Source organism: Bombyx mori, chromosome 4, assembly GCF_030269925.1.
Source record: "Bombyx mori chromosome 4, ASM3026992v2".
In the NCBI taxonomy this organism is placed as follows: Eukaryota; Metazoa; Arthropoda; class Insecta; order Lepidoptera; family Bombycidae; genus Bombyx; species Bombyx mori.
This window is the reverse complement of record NC_085110.1, coordinates 16257599-16273824: the sequence shown is the minus strand read 5'-3', so window position 1 is coordinate 16273824 and position 16226 is coordinate 16257599. Positions and strand designations below refer to the sequence as shown.

Genomic DNA, 16226 nt, shown 5'->3' with positions numbered 1-16226 from the left:
GAGCAGTGCTTCGCCGAATCTACCACCGGATCGGAAACGCGACCAACTGAGAAGATCCGGCGAGAAACTCAGTGGACTGTGTCTATGGGTTAATTTACTCGTCGACCCTTTCATCGCAAGCGACGGGTTCGGCGAGGACGATAACCGGTGCTTGAGGTACCTAAAAGCACCGTTAATGGATCGGGAGGATCCGTAATGACGTGTTTAGGGTGACGTCGACTGTTTACCATTCGGTTTACAGAGTCGGGTATTTAGTTTCCAGCGGCCACGAGAAGAGGATTCTCATGTCGCGCCGCCTTCTCAAAGTAGCGCAATGATGCCGACTGTATATACTTTCTGATTGAGTCAAGCTCCAAGTCATCATGGAGATACACATTTATTAAATACCAGAGACTGATATACATATTTATATACTTTTAAATATATATAATACAAATACAGATAAAGATAACCCAGATAAAGAGCAAAGAAACGTGTTCATCACACGAATGTTTGCCCAATGTGGGAATCGAACCCGCGACCCTTGGCATAACAATCAGTGGCGCTAACTATTGCATCAGCGAGTAATATACCTCAAAATAATAACAATAACGTCTTAGTTACTGCAACCAAATTTTCTGATAGCGGCAGTAGCAGTAACCCAATGGGTATCTTTTCATATCATTACGACACCCATAATCCAGGTCTGTCATAAGGTTGATTTTGGACAGGCAGCGTATCGTTAATCTAATAGGCGACAGACAGCCTACCGTAAAGCTATTAACTTAATCAAATTTTATTGGAATATTACCGTGTAAGAAGACAAAACAAAAGACAGTTTCAAGCTTCAATAGAAACTAAAGATACAGCCTGCGATTCCGATCCGGTGGTAGATTTGACGAATTACTACGAGATCGGACCTCTTGTGAGTCCACGCGGGTGGGCACCACCACTCTGCCTATTTCTGCCGTGAAGCAGTTATGCGTTTCAGTTTGAAGGGTGGGGCAGCCGTTGTAACTATACTTGAGACCTTAGAACTTATATCTCAAGATGGGTGGCGCATTTACGTTGTGGATGTCTATGGGCTCCGGTAACCACTTAATACCAGGTGGTCTGTGAGCTCGTCCACCCATCTAAGCAATAAAAAAACGAAGCACTGCTTTTGCTAAAGCTAGTGTTCAAATTTTCTCAGGTTGAGCCCATGAACTCATCTACCCTTCAGGGTGTAGCTGGAATAGCCTCATAGGCTACCAGCGAATAGGTAGACAAAAAACCTTTTGTTCTTCGACTCTCGCTACATAGTCGTGAACATAATTAGAAGAATTAAAAGAACGGATATTGAATCCTATAGATTTATTATCTTAGAAACGAATCTCAACGATGGTTCCTTTAAATCTAAATAAAAATTTGTCACACAAAGAAGGTCTTTATTGTTAATAAAACATACCTTATGAAACGCAAATAACAAAATATTATACTATAATTAAAAATAAAAATAAGCTACAACATACTATAATTTGACTACACAGAAACAATAATCGACATTAACCAAAAAAAATATTCTAGACTATTCCGGAATTTCAAAAATCGAATGTCCGTCAAGCGCATCGAAATGACGTAAGAGCGCCGATGCGAACGCTCTCAATCAGTGAAGAGTAATATTGCAGAAGGCTTTTTTCAATCAACACCGCGCCGTGTCCTCTGGCGGTCGTCTCATGAAATATTTATGTGATGTAGGGTAAGGATAGTGAGGGTATGTATAGCCCGAACATGCGTCCAGAGAATAATATTATGGCGTCCGTTGTCGGCCTGAGGCTGTAATACCGAAATGGATTTAGATGACCTTTATACCCTGCTATGCGAAGACAATCGTGTGGTGTCGCGTGACACTTCCTTATTAATTACGATGGTAATATTTCTACAAACAGCCGAAGGCGAGGTTTCTATTTACCTCATTTATTATCAAAACTCATTGTACTTGTATACAGTATAAGCTTTTTTTTACTGACTTTTGCATTTTCATTTGTTACAGGTAAGTTAAACAATCAAACGGGAAAAGAAAAACAAGGCAGCATCTCAACGAATTTAGCTAGAGACGGCTGACACTGACCCGAATGTATCCAGAGTACCAATTAAGGGTAGGCCCAAAAACGGCACAAACTAACGCGTGCCGCCAACATTTGCATTCCAACTGATTGATTATTCAATTGGACGTTCTGGGAATGTTACCGTTTCGTTCTGTTATTCAAATTCTATGTTCGGTTCTTTCCACTCAATTGAAAATAATTTTGAAAATGGAATTTTGGTTGTTTTCATTTTTTATTTTGTTTTCATCTAAATGTTGGCGTTCGTAAAAAATTTAGTACCTATCTGTTTTTAATTTTATGAAAAAATTGTTGTTAAGAAGTAAAGTGGAAAATACTCCAAAACTAAATTATTTATTTTTGACATAGAAGTTGCACAAACTTGTACTTTTTTTGTTGTTGCTTAGTTGAGTGGACGAGCTCACGACCTACCTGGTGTTAAGCGATAACCGGACACCATAGACATCAGCAAACGTAAATGCCGCTACCCTTGAAACTTGAGTTCTAAGCCTCAGTTTTACAGTGCAACGGCTACCCCACCCATCAAACCAAAACGCATTATTGCTTCACGACAGAAATAGGCAGGGTGGTGGAATCATTCGAGCGCGGCTTCATAAGGCACCTTACCACTACTAAATACGCAAAATGTATAATTTTTGCGGTTCTGATTTGTTAAATGTGTACTTAAATCATCAGGCAAATAGTACCTATCTGCGGGATTCATAAATCAGCACCGGTCACTGTTCTCGTCAGACCCGTCGCGTCGCTTGCGGCGAATGGTTTGACGTACACTAATCCATAGACACAGCCCACTGAGTTTCTCGCCGGATCTTCTCAGTTGGTCGCGTTTTCGATCCGGAGGAAGATTCTGCGAAGCACTGCTCTTGCTAGTTCTAGTGTTAGTAACGCCTCTAGCTTTGAACCCCGAGAGCTCACCTTCACTTTAGGGTTACGCTGACATAGCCTCTCAAAGCTATCAGCTTAGTTAGGGGAAAAAACCATGATGATTTCTACTCTTGTTCCTAAACTTTCCGTAAATTTTCTTCGACAGTATAAAAAACTGCGTTTAAAATTACTATATTTCATATACTTACACGTAAGAAGACAGCTGCAGTATTTAGCGGCTTTATTTTGCCAATGGCTTTTATGATATCCAAGATCGCAGGGGGCCACACTCCATCAGGCGTTACTGTCTATCTTCGTCGGTAAAAAAGCTAAAAACTATTACTAAGTTCGTGATTCTCATCAATATTATAAATCTGCTTTGGACCGCATCAAACCAGTTCGAACAGGAATTAACTCTCCTAAACTGGATTAGCTCGCAAAGAAGAGATTACTGGTGTACAAGTGTTCGACTGTCTATTGTTCTCAGGACCAAAACGAAGATTTTAGCTCCAGCTTATTACGTCTGTCTGAAACATTAAGTTGAACAGCCAATAAACAGATACGATCCATTTGAGGAAAGTAAAACGTTTCTCTATACTGATGTAATACCCTGAACTAATCATACTATGATGTTAAATTGGTAATCTTGATTTTAAATGAAAGCCAAAGAATGTGATTCCTTCAAGATAAGGTGGATGTATACACAGAAACACGTACCTCAGAAATGCCATTCCACCAGTACCTAAGATTCTTTCTTTTTCTTCTTCTTTGTCGTTTCCTCATTACTGAGGGTCGTGACCACCTTGGTCCAGTTTTTGCACCAGCTTCCTCCAATGTTGCCTGCATTCGGCCTGCTTAATAGCGTTATATGTACCTAAGATAGGAACTGTAAAATTACTAATTAGGAAGTCGAGGTCCATGATCACTGAGGGAAATACCAGCTCTGTAAGAGTGATATTACCCACGTGTTATTATTAACATTCTATGACCATTTTTCTTGCTCTAGTTGGGTAAAAAAATCTCTAGGTCCTTATGCTACCAGACACGTCACAACTTCATCAAACCAGCATTAAAGAATACAAATCCAGTGTATCTAACGGTCGCCTTCAGATATTTGATTTTAAATTTACCTATTTTACAACTAAGCTAATTCATAGTCAAATGCACATTTTAAGGCCACGAAAATCGAATGCTGTCTGTACCGTTGGGTTCGTGTCGACGTTCAATCTTAATCTCGACTCTTCTTTGTGCCTGCAGCGATTATTTGATGCTTTCATCCCGTGTTTAATGTACCGAGAACAAAGGGGCGAATCTATAGTTGCGTTTGTCTTGCTCTTGAACATCGCAGTATTCCTAAGAGCGAACGAGAGATGAGAGAGGGAACCACAACGTGTCCAAAGAGAAAGAGCTGGCCGCTTGTCTTTTTGTTCGTTTGATGCGTGATTGCTTCTTAAGGTATTTTGTGATTTCTCATCCAGCTTGGGATTTCTTAGAAGATTTTTTCTACTTTTTGGATTCCGTAAAACATTTTGCATATGATTATTATACATACATAAATGAACTAACTATATTATATATAACTATGTAAGAAGCTGGCATGCATTTAATTTAGTAGAGACTCGTAGTCTGTGATCATTCTGCGTACATCTACACCTGACAGCACCAGTAGTTCGGATTCACGCTTCATCATCATCTTCATCCTCATCATCATCAGCCCACAGTCATTCACTTCTGGATGTAGACCTCTCCCAATCGATACCTTAAAGCTTAAGATATCATTATAAGTATTTTGCACGATTAGTCAGCTAATATGAGATTGATTAATAAACCTTTTTGGAAGGTCCTAATGACTTTTGGTATCATGTCATAGGGGAAAGTGACGCTGGCTTCTTCCTACAGCCGTTCTGGGTATCTGTAGCACATCCGACATACCAAGCCAATTGAGGCTATAAGTGATTATAGAGGTTGTAAAAGTTTAGCACTAAGGATATGGGCCGTCTGGACTCTGGTACCAAATAAACAGGGAGGAAGTCTAAGTTAGTTAGTTAGTCTAACTTAGGTCATAAAAAGTGCTGTGGAACCCCGTCGAAAATGATTTAATGTCTGCTTATTGTCTTCGATTGGTGTAGCTTTATCACAAATGTCAAAGAAAAATTCCATTGGGAAGTTAAAAAGCGCCATTCGCGCCATAAGATCATGATTTATAGAATACAACGTTACAGTACATAGTTTATCGAAGTTTAGTCTTTACACGGTCATTTTATCATATCTATTTTTTTGAAGTTTGAGTGAAAAAGGCTACGTTTTACGTTACGTTATTTCGTTACGTGACGACCACTATCAACTTTTTATTGATTTCGAAAGCCGCCTTAAAAAAATCCTTCCAATAAATCGTAGCTCTTGCATACACTATCTAAAGATATCTTCACAAGAAAAAGGCCACATCCGAAAACGTTAAGGTACGTAAAAATATCATAAATAATAAAACGGTACACAGCCTACTCCTGTAGTGGAGTCATAATTCAGTGTAGTAAATCGTCGACCGGAAACTATGTAACCGTCCTTTTCCGTTACGTTCGGTTGAGCTCGAGGTTTTTTTTGGGTTCGTTTTGCTTCAGTCTCCTTTCATCGAAGATATCTGACGGATTCACCTGAATATGACCAATAGGATTCTCTGAGTACTATTCCCGCGTAATGTAGTCGCCAACCGGCATTTACTGGACTTAGAGCCTATTGTTGGCCTGCATAGGTGGATATTTTCATCCTGCCTATTGTTGGGAGACAACGATTTACAATCCATTAGATACTTGAACCTCATATCTCAAGGTGGATAGCCGAATTTACCTTGTTATATGTATATAAATAACAAATAAAAAGATATAGTTGGCGAAGTTTCCAACTCAGTTCTTGTCCATTTTCGATACTATCTGTATCTATGTTGTAATGTAATTTAACCTAAAGCTTTACGACTGAGCTTCTGTATGAAGTAGAGTGAAGACAGCGATATAGTATTTACTTCGTTATTACGAACGTACAGTAGAACTCTAATAATAATAATAATAATAATAATAAATAATCAATTGTTTCTTACACTCAATCCTATAAATACTTACGTTATTTAGACTGACATAAAATTACTTAAATCATTATAAATATAACCTCATCTTAATTTACACAAATTAGAAGTTCATGAGTATAAGCCCCTTTTCAGTAACATATATGCTTGTTTTAAATTACTTCAAGTGTTTGCATAGATTGAACTCTAGACATCTAGCGGATGCCCTCAGCAGCTATGATATCATATCGTTACTTGGGCCTCTCCCTTCGTCTCTGACCGCTTCGTCCAATTCAACTTATAGTTTCAAATTTCAATATCTTATCTGGGCATCACTCTTCTGGTCCAGCAGTGAAGTTAAATACAACTAATTAATCGTTCGCATAATTTAACCGACTCATATTATTATACGGAACCCACATACATATTTTCGAGTCACGTTCTCGCCTACATCCCATATTTATTTTTAAGATGGCCGCTCGCGAAGTCCCAAGTGAATGCCTCGACAACGTACAGGCGTACATCCGGTTTTGATATATAACATATAGTCAGTAGAGTGCCTTAGATCATATTGTAGATTTTTTTTCTCTTTTGACGTCGAAAAATACTGGTAACAGCCTGAAAGATTAATATTAAAAAATATTAAGGAGGAGAGAAATTTACGGTTCATCTGTTATTAAACAGTTACCATGTGGATCAATGAGCTCATGCTACATCGAGTGTTAAGTAGATACCAGACTCTATTCCTTAGACCACAACGACTTAAATAGGAGTTCACTTTGCATAGCAGATGATATTTTATGTCGAATAAAAATTTATTTAACTATCATAGCCATCCGATATATTCGAAGCTTTAAAGTGCTAAAAGTATATCAAAATCAATTCATAATCTTTTACCTAATATAGGAATGAATTGCGAAGAAACTATTAGGCAGACAGACATTTCTATGTCAATAATCAGTAAATTAGAAGCAAACCGAATTTCTTTTATAATAATAATAACTAGAGGTACTGCAGTAGTCGAAATTCGACTATAATTAATTGGAATTGTAAGTTTGTACACTATTATAATATGAATGTATTTTATACTTCTTTCTATAATCACAATTTCGCCAATACAAACAATATTTAATCTATTCTCAATTTGACCACAGACGTCAAGAACAAAAGTTTGACAATAAGTAGTATGCATGCGTGTGTGCGTCAAATACATGGTATGTAGTGTGTGTAATGTTTTCTTTATTGATTTAATGTTTCTTTTATGTATTATTTTTCAAAAATATTAGCATTGTACACTTCTTCTCTATATTCTCTATAAGTGTGGAAAATTTCATACTCCTCCGTCCCCGCAATTTTCGTAAAAAGGGATACAAAGTTTTTGCTTCAGGTATTAATATATAGATATTTGCAATACACACTTCTGTTACAATTTCATACCAACAAAAGGACTAAAATCTACTCAATTATGACCTTAATGTTACAATTTAATAATTTCAACATAAAAACTTCTATTTACTAATCTAATCTCACGAAACAAAAAATTAGACTAAACCCGAAAAAAAAAGTTAAGTTTTGTCTGAAATTCACATAATGAACCCGCTGTGTCTCGGACGCCGCATTTTTACAAGCCAGAGGTGTCGTTATTTATAGCCGACACCTGCGTGGAGCAGTTTTTCGTGACACTCGGTCTCGTAGTGTCCGTGACACCGTTATTAACTGCCCGTTTCTGTGTCGCCGAGAGCTGTAGTGTCCTCTCAGAGTAGAGTGTCGCTTTAGTTTTCCTCGTAACTGTTATTGTGTGTAACACGGTGAATTTGGAAAAGCTTCTGATATTCTTTTACTAGCTTCAACACGCGCACAGCCAATCTGACGCCTGTTGTTGTGGACACTTGTCAAAACGCCTTTGAAGAAGGATATGAGTCGTGCTCACGAAAGTATGGAGAGGATTTTATTTGAAAACAAAAAATTAAAGGAGAAAATAAATAAAAATAACACAGAAGACAAATCTCCAGATTCCATATAAGAACAAAGGAGTTGAGATGAACACCGCGATTAGGTTGGAAAGAAATATTATTATGTACACTACTATTGAATGTAAAGTCCAATAAGAAAGAGAACCGAATTCTTCTCAAAAATTCAGACGACACAATTTTTGCAACTGTGAGCACATCGGCAGCGAACCTTGAATATTATTATCTAATATATAAAATTCTCGTGTCACAATGTTCGTTCCCATACTCCTCCGAAGCCGCTTGACCGATTCTCATGAAATTTTTTATGCATATTCAGTAAGCTTGAGAATCGGCTACTATATATTTTTCATACCCCTAAGTGATTAGGGTTGTCCAGCCCTTTTTTTTTTTTTTTTTTTTCGGGTAGAGGGCCGAACCTCCTACGAGGTCCCCGCGCAAAAGGGGCGCGCGGGGTATGTGAGACTCAACGATCTGCATGGTGTTGTGAGCAGACCGCGGGCCCAAGGATTTTAGGACCCACCCACTAAACGACTCCCCTGCACTCTTACACCCGACGTCCGATCCCCTCCGAGGTCAGAACCCGGATGAGGTAGGGGAGCTACCGCGGTCAACACTACAACCAGACGGCGCGGCTCACCCCAAGGACGCCCAGCCGACGGAGCCTTCGAGGCGAATCGAAGGCTCTGAAACGTCGGCCGTCTCGGTACGGCAGCCCGTCGGGCCGCCCAGACGGTGCCGCTGGTGTCCCGGAATACCCCGCTGGACCAGAACCAGCCTGCCGGGTCGGGACGCGATACACCGTCGACCGGTCGCTCTAATCATTCCACGGCAGCGCGCTAGAGTGCTGGTAGCGCGCCGCGCGGCCTCACCCCCTCAGAGGGTTGTCCATTTTTTTTTTTTTTTTCGGGTAGAGGGCCGAACCTCCTACGAGGTCCCCGCGCAAATGGGGCGCGCGGGGTATGTGAGACTCAACGATCTGCATGGTGTTGTGAGCAGACCGCGGGCCCAAGGATTTTAGAGCCCACCCACTAAACGACTCCTCTGCACTCTTACACCCGACGTCCGATCCCCTCCGAGGTCAGAACCCGGATGAGGTAGGGGGGCTACCGCGGTCAACACTACAACCAGACGGCGCGGCTCACCCCAAGGACGCCCAGCCGACGGAGCCTTCGAGGCGAATCGAAGGCTCTGAAACGTCGGCCGTCTCGGTACGGCAGCCCGTCGGGCCGCCCAGACGGTGCCGCTGGTGTCCCGGAATACCCCGCTGGACCAGAACCAGCCTGCCGGGTCGGGACGCGATACACCGTCGACCGGTCGCTCTATTCACTCCACGGCAGCGCGCTAGAGTGCTGGTAGCGCGCCGCGCGGCCTCACCCCCTCAGGTCGCCCCTTGACCTTCACCGGGGGGAGGCCGCCACCTACAGGGGCCGGGACGTACGGGCGTATTCCCGCCTCCGGCCCCCGGCTCGACGGCGACGGATCGGTGCGGAAAGGGAAGAGCTCTCCCTCTCTCGCTCCGCCGCCTCCTTCTGCGAGATGGTGGACTCGCAGAAGTCGAGCATCGCCTTCCAGGACGCGTCGCTGCCGAGCATCGTAGCCACGACGCGCGGCAGCGAGAGGTCCTCTCCAATGACCGCGACGAGGGCGGCGCGTTGCTCGTCGAATCCAGAGCAACGCGCCAGCGTGTGTTCCGCTGTGTCATCCTCGTCGCGGTCAGCGCAGTGGTGGCACTGCGCCGTCGGTTCCCTTCCGGCTATCTTGTGCAGGTACCGGCCGAAACAACCATGGCCGGTAAGCATCTGCGTTAGCCGGAAGGTGAGGCATCCGCGGTCGCGGCCCACCCAGTCCGTGAGAACCGGGCGGACCGCCTCGACGGTTCGGAGGCCGGCCGACGGGTCCGCCAAGCGGCGAGACCACGCCTCCAGCACGGACCGCCGAGTCAGAGGGTTGTCCATTTTTTTTTTTTTTTTTTTTTTCGGGTAGAGGGCCGAACCTCCTACGAGGTCCCCGCGCAAAAGGGGCGCGCGGGGTATGTGAGACTCAACGATCTGCATGGTGTTGTGAGCAGACCGCGGGCCCAAGGATTTTAGAGCCCACCCACTAAACGACTCCTCTGCACTCTTACACCCGACGTCCGATCCCCTCCGAGGTCAGAACCCGGATGAGGTAGGGGGGCTACCGCGGTCAACACTACAACCAGACGGCGCGGCTCACCCCAAGGACGCCCAGCCGACGGAGCCTTCGAGGCGAATCGAAGGCTCTGAAACGTCGGCCGTCTCGGTACGGCAGCCCGTCGGGCCGCCCAGACGGTGCCGCTGGTGTCCCGGAATACCCCGCTGGACCAGAACCAGCCTGCCGGGTCGGGACGCGATACACCGTCGACCGGTCGCTCTAATCACTCCACGGCAGCGCGCTAGAGTGCTGGTAGCGCGCCGCGCGGCCTCACCCCCTCAGGTCGCCCCTTGACCTTCACCGGGGGGAGGCCGCCACCTACAGGTCAGAGGGTTGTCCACCCCTAACATTTTTTTTTATTTGGACTTTTTTTTTTGTTATAATGAGGTATTATGTGGTTGAATGAGGTTTTGTTATTTTTATTATATATTCCCTCATCGTTCACAGCACTACATACCTCTTTCACTCATTTACCACATCCTTACACACTTACAATAAGTTAGTTTTTTCTTCTACACTAGAAATTCCCTAGAAATCTTATATATGGCAAAACAATGTTTGCCGGGTCAGCTAGTTCTTCTAGAATAGTCACTGATCCCGGCTGAGCACATTGAAATCCTATACAAGGAAAAAATCATGACAAACGCCTTTAACCTCACATACTCAACGAATTCGTATAATATAAAATTTCGTCGAACAAGTGAACAACACATAAGAGTTATGAAAATCTATATATTAATACGTGAAGCAAAAACTTTGTATCCCTTTTTACGAAAATTGCGCGGACGGAGGAGTATGAAATTTTCCACACTTATAGAGAATATAGAGAAGAAGTGCACAATGCTAATATATTTTTTAAATAATGCATAAAAGATACATTAAATCAATAAAGAAAACATTACACACACTACATACCATGTATTTGACGCACACACGCATGCATACTATTTATTGTCAAACTTTTGTTCTTGACGTCTGTGGTCAAATTGAGAATAGATTAAATATTGTTTGTCTTTATTAATATTTTTTTATAGAGTAGCCTTGGCGAAATTTGTGATTAGAAGTATAAAATACAATCATAACAGTGTACAAACTTACAATTCCAATTAATTATAGTCGAATTTCGACTACTGCGGGACCTCTAGTACACATTAAAATGAAAACAACCCGTTAACGCGAACGAGAACGAGCCATGAGTATATTATAATATAATTCCAAAATATTATTAGGATTTTTTTCATATTATTATTTCTAATATTTCACTAAAATAATACACGTATTCCTCTGCTCTTAATATGTATATGCTAATTAACCAATGCTACTCTGTGCTACATTAAATGGGCCATAAACTTTAAAAGCTATCACGATCATCCGTTGTTGTAGGTAAAAAGACAATACAAACAAACTTTCACTATTATAATATCGTCATATTATTTTTCTTATAATTTTCATTTGTTTCTCTCGTAAATCAAATATATATACCAAAGAACAAAGAAACTTGGATCAGAGCGAATATATTTTTTGATCTTTCAATTAGATGAAAACATGAGTTACGTTGTTTTACGAATACGCATCCCACTATGTTATTTTCGTACTAATTTAGGTCCTCCCGACGATAGGAAAAATTTACGAACGGCTCCTTAGGAAACGCCTCTGGGATTTTGTTACCGCGAACAAAATTCTCATAGACGAACAGTTCGGATTCCGCTCTAAACACTCGTGCGTACAACAAGTGCACCGCCTCACGGAGCACATCCTGATAGGACTAAATAGGCGTAAACAAATCCCGACCGGCGCCCTCTTCTTCGACATCGCGAAGGCGTTCGACAAAGTCTGGCACAACGGTTTAATTTACAAACTGTACAACATGGGAGTGCCAGACAGACTTGTGCTCATCATACGAGACTTCTTGTCGAACCGTTCGTTTCGATATCGAGTAGAGGGAACTCGTTCTCGTCCCCGTCAACTGACTGCCGGAGTCCCGCAAGGCTCCGCGCTCTCCCCGTTATTATTTAGTTTGTATATCAATGATATACCCCGGTCTTCGGAGACCCATCTAGCGCTCTTCGCCGATGACACGGCTATCTACTACTCGTGTAGGAAGATGTCGCTGCTTCATCGGCGACTCCAGATCGCAGTAGCCACCATGGGACAGTGGTTCCGGAAGTGGCGAATTGACATCAACCCCACGAAAAGCGCAGCGGTGCTCTTCAAAAGGGGTCGCCCTCCGAACATCACTTCGAGCATCCCACTCCGTAGTAGGCGCGCAAACACCTCCGCCGTTAGTCCCATCACTCTCTTTGGCCAGCCCATACCGTGGGTCTCGAAGGTCAAATATCTAGGCGTCACCCTCGACAGAGGGATGACATTCCGTCCCCATATAAAAACGGTACGCGACCGCGCCGCGTTTATTCTAGGACGACTCTATCCAATGCTTTGTAGTCGAAGCAAACTGTCCCTCCGCAATAAGGTAACTCTCTACAAAACTTGTATACGCCCCGTCATGACGTATGCAAGCGTAGTGTTCGCTCACGCAGCCCGCATCCACTTGAAATCCCTTCAGGTTATTCAATCACAATTCTGCAGGATAGCCGTCGGAGCGCCATGGTTCCTTAGGAATGTGGATCTCCATGATGACCTGGAGCTCGACTCATTTAGTAAGTATCTACAGTCGGCATCGCTGCGCCATTTTGAGAAGGCGGCACGACATGAGAACCCTCTCATCGTAGCCGCTGGAAATTACATACCCGACCCAGTAGACCGAATGGTAAACCGTCGACGTCGCCCAAAGCACGTCATTACGGATCCTCCTGATCCATTAACGGTGCTCTTAGGCACCACAAGCACCGGTCACCGTCCTCGTCGAACCCGTCGCTTGCGACGAAGGGCTCGACGAGCGAACTAACCCACAGACACAGCCCACTGAGTTTCTCGCCGGATCTTCTCAGTGGGTCGCGTTTCCGATCCGGTGGTAGATTCTGCGAAGCACTGCTCTTGCTAGGGTCAGTGTTAGCAACTCTCCGGTTGAGCCCCGCGAGCTCACCTACAAACGTTAGGGTGAAGCTGAAATAGCCTCTCAAGGCTATCAGCATAGGGAAAAAAAAAAAAACTAATTTAAGTACTAGACTTCTTTAATTGTTATCTGTCTTTAGCTATTAAAAAAAAACACAGCATGAAAGCCGCCCATTTTTAATTTATTCGGATGGTGTACCGTAAAACTAACATTAATCATTTACAGTTCTAACGAGATGCTATGCATGCAGTCATCTCATTAACGCGGCAAACATGATAATGTTATTCACACATGCTAATTCAGTTTACAACATCGTCAATAAGGCGGTCGGCCATTAGCCAAACCAGCGTATTGTAATCACAATTAATTTAATTTCACCACGGCACAATCCATACATATGCATAAGATTGCACATTACATTGCTTGTAATGGCTCCATCTTAGTAATAGTGGATAGCGTCTGTGTTCTAAGAGTTAAGCGGTCACCGTCCTCGCCGAACTCGTCACTTGCGACGAAGGGCTCGACGAGTAAATTAACCCTCAAACATAGCCCACTGAGTTTCTCGCCGGATCTTCTCAGTGGGTCGGGTTTCCGATCCGGTGATAGATTCTGCGAAGCACTGCTCTCGCTAGGGCCAGTGTTGGCAAGACTCCCGGTTTGAGCCCCGTGAGCTCACCTACTAGCTCGGTGAATCTAGAATAACCCCTCGAGCTTACTAGAATAGGTAGGGAAAAATAAGACTGAATCGAAATGTCCGCAAGCAGGTAGGTATCAACTTTTTAAAGGAAATACCAAACACAGCAACGTCGGGGATGAAGTAATAACATCGTATAGTTAAAATGAATGCCCAGAATTTATAATTTGCGTAATTGCTGCTACGGCATTTGGCATTTCGTAAGTACGCGGCTGCAACCATCTTACTTACTTCTGCCGCGTAGATATATTATATAGCTTAGCACTTCGAAGGTTGGAAGTACCGTTTCAAAATACAATTAAGACTTTAATGTCGTATGTCACAATGTATGTACAGCAGCATTTATCATGTCTATGAGCTATAAATTTATCATTCGGTTGGCCTTCACATCGTCTACCTAACTAGTGCAATATAAAATAGCTATTTCAGTATAACAACATTTTATATTTTTAGATATATAGATTCTCATTCTGTTTATCGAAGATACTTTGTACACTAAATAAACTGGCCGATTTTATGTTGTATTTATGATATACAGGTGACTTGTTTCTGGCGTCGTAAATAATAATCAAAGATAAGTTTACGGAATACATAAAAGTGTGTGCAAATCGTGAAGCGGGGTGTAATTTATAAAGCACCGTGCAGCGTGCAGTTAATACGCCAGGCGTCTTACCGATGGGCGTATTTACCCTAGAGCCAAAAGTATCATAGCCCGGGGTGACCAACGGCTGCGAGCGGCACCACCACACACTCAGTTTTGTTTTGACTTTATAAGCCTGAAGTTAAAATAAAAAAAAACACGTGTGGCAGTCGAGGACTGCCGCGGTAAAGCTATTGCATAGCATTTTTTATCGACTTATGCAATTATAATCAGACAATAGTAATTTAATATTAAAAAAATAATAACATATGACCATGCTATATTTATAAACATTAACAAAATCAAAATATTAACTTTCCCCTTCACGTTCATAAGCTAGACCGCGCGAGAGAGAGATAGGCAGACTTTTCATGATGCGCATGCAGTGTGACGTCACGCCGCGCGCTTATTCACAAACACTACATAAGCGCAACGTGTGAATGTGTTGAACGGGAGCGACATGATAGGCGGAGTGGGGGGGTTAGGTTTTATTTTCGTTACGGAATTTCTTGATTCGGTCGCCGCGCTCGAAGTCCACGATAAAAGCTATGCAATAGCTTAAAAAAAACTACCTATAACAAAACTCGTTTAGTTGTAAGATTGATTGACTAATATTTTAGTAATACAGGATTATATTTTCTAATTAAGGGTTTCAGTTTTTTTTTTGTCATTAATATATGTACCATTAATTTTTGAGCCCGGGGCGAATGCGCCACTGCTCTTGCTTGTTAAAGGTAAAAAAGGGACCGCACCTAGCAGTTTTAGGTTTAAAACATTGGTTTCTGAGTACGAATTCTACGACTGACTTTCAAGGAATAACTTCGTAATTTAATTAAAATGTAATTTTTACTGGTGGTAGGACCTGTTGTGAGTCCGCGCGGGTAGGTACCACCGCCCTGCCTATTTCTGCCGTGAAGCAGTAATGCGTTTCGGTGTGAAGGGTGGGGCATCCGTTGTAATTATACTAAGACCTTACAACTTATATCTCAAGGTGGGTGGCGCATTTACGTTGTAGATGTCTATGGGCTCCAGTAACCACTTAACACCAGGTGGGCTGTGAGATCGTCCACCCATCTAAGCAATAAAAAAAAAAAATACATTTTTATTTGCGTACACTCACTTACTAATGGCAGATCTTGATTGTCTTATTTTGTTCGTCGAAATCTCTTCAAAGGATACAATTACAGTTACATTTTAATGAAAATTGAACCTTATGGGTGGATGCAAAATCATTCAGTCTTAATCTTAATAGGCTGAAATAATGACAATAGTTTGTGTACCCAAAACTTCATGCACAAAACTAGCACTTAAAGATGCAAGTGATGATTTCTAAGCAACCATCGAATAAATACTATCTGTTTTAGCTGTAACAGTAGGAGCAGGCCCAGGGACTCCGGTAACCATACTCGTCGAAATCGGCAAAGGGTTTAACATTCAACCTAGCCTAAACATCAGCCCGCTGACTTTCTCGCCGGATCTTCTCAGCGAGTCGCGATTCCGATCCGCTAGTAGATTCATTCATGAAGCAGTTACTCTTGAGTTGTTAGGTCTCCTTTGGAGGTGCCCGGGTAGCTGTTAGCAAATCGCAACCCTCCTGCCTGAGCTCTTGCTCGCCCACCTGTCCTGATGAAACCGGAAAGGCTTCCGGGCCACCAGCAATTCCTCAATCATAAAAAAAATCTTACGTAACGGACGTTTTTTCCCGGTTAGGGTACTCCTCTGCATCGTCCC

At 42.6% G+C, this 16226-nt stretch overlaps 1 protein-coding gene and 1 long non-coding RNA gene across 8 annotated transcripts in view; both read left to right on the top strand.

Moving 5' to 3' along the window:
• LOC110386053 (leucine-rich repeat-containing G-protein coupled receptor 5) overlaps window positions 1-16226 on the top strand; it is a 328609-nt gene that overhangs the window by 216512 nt on the left and 95871 nt on the right. The window lies entirely within an intron of this gene.
• LOC134198827 (uncharacterized) lies at window positions 1214-2279 on the top strand. The gene is made up of 2 exons (XR_009973046.1): window positions 1214-1732; window positions 2012-2279. It is a non-coding gene; the product is annotated as an uncharacterized LOC134198827 (long non-coding RNA).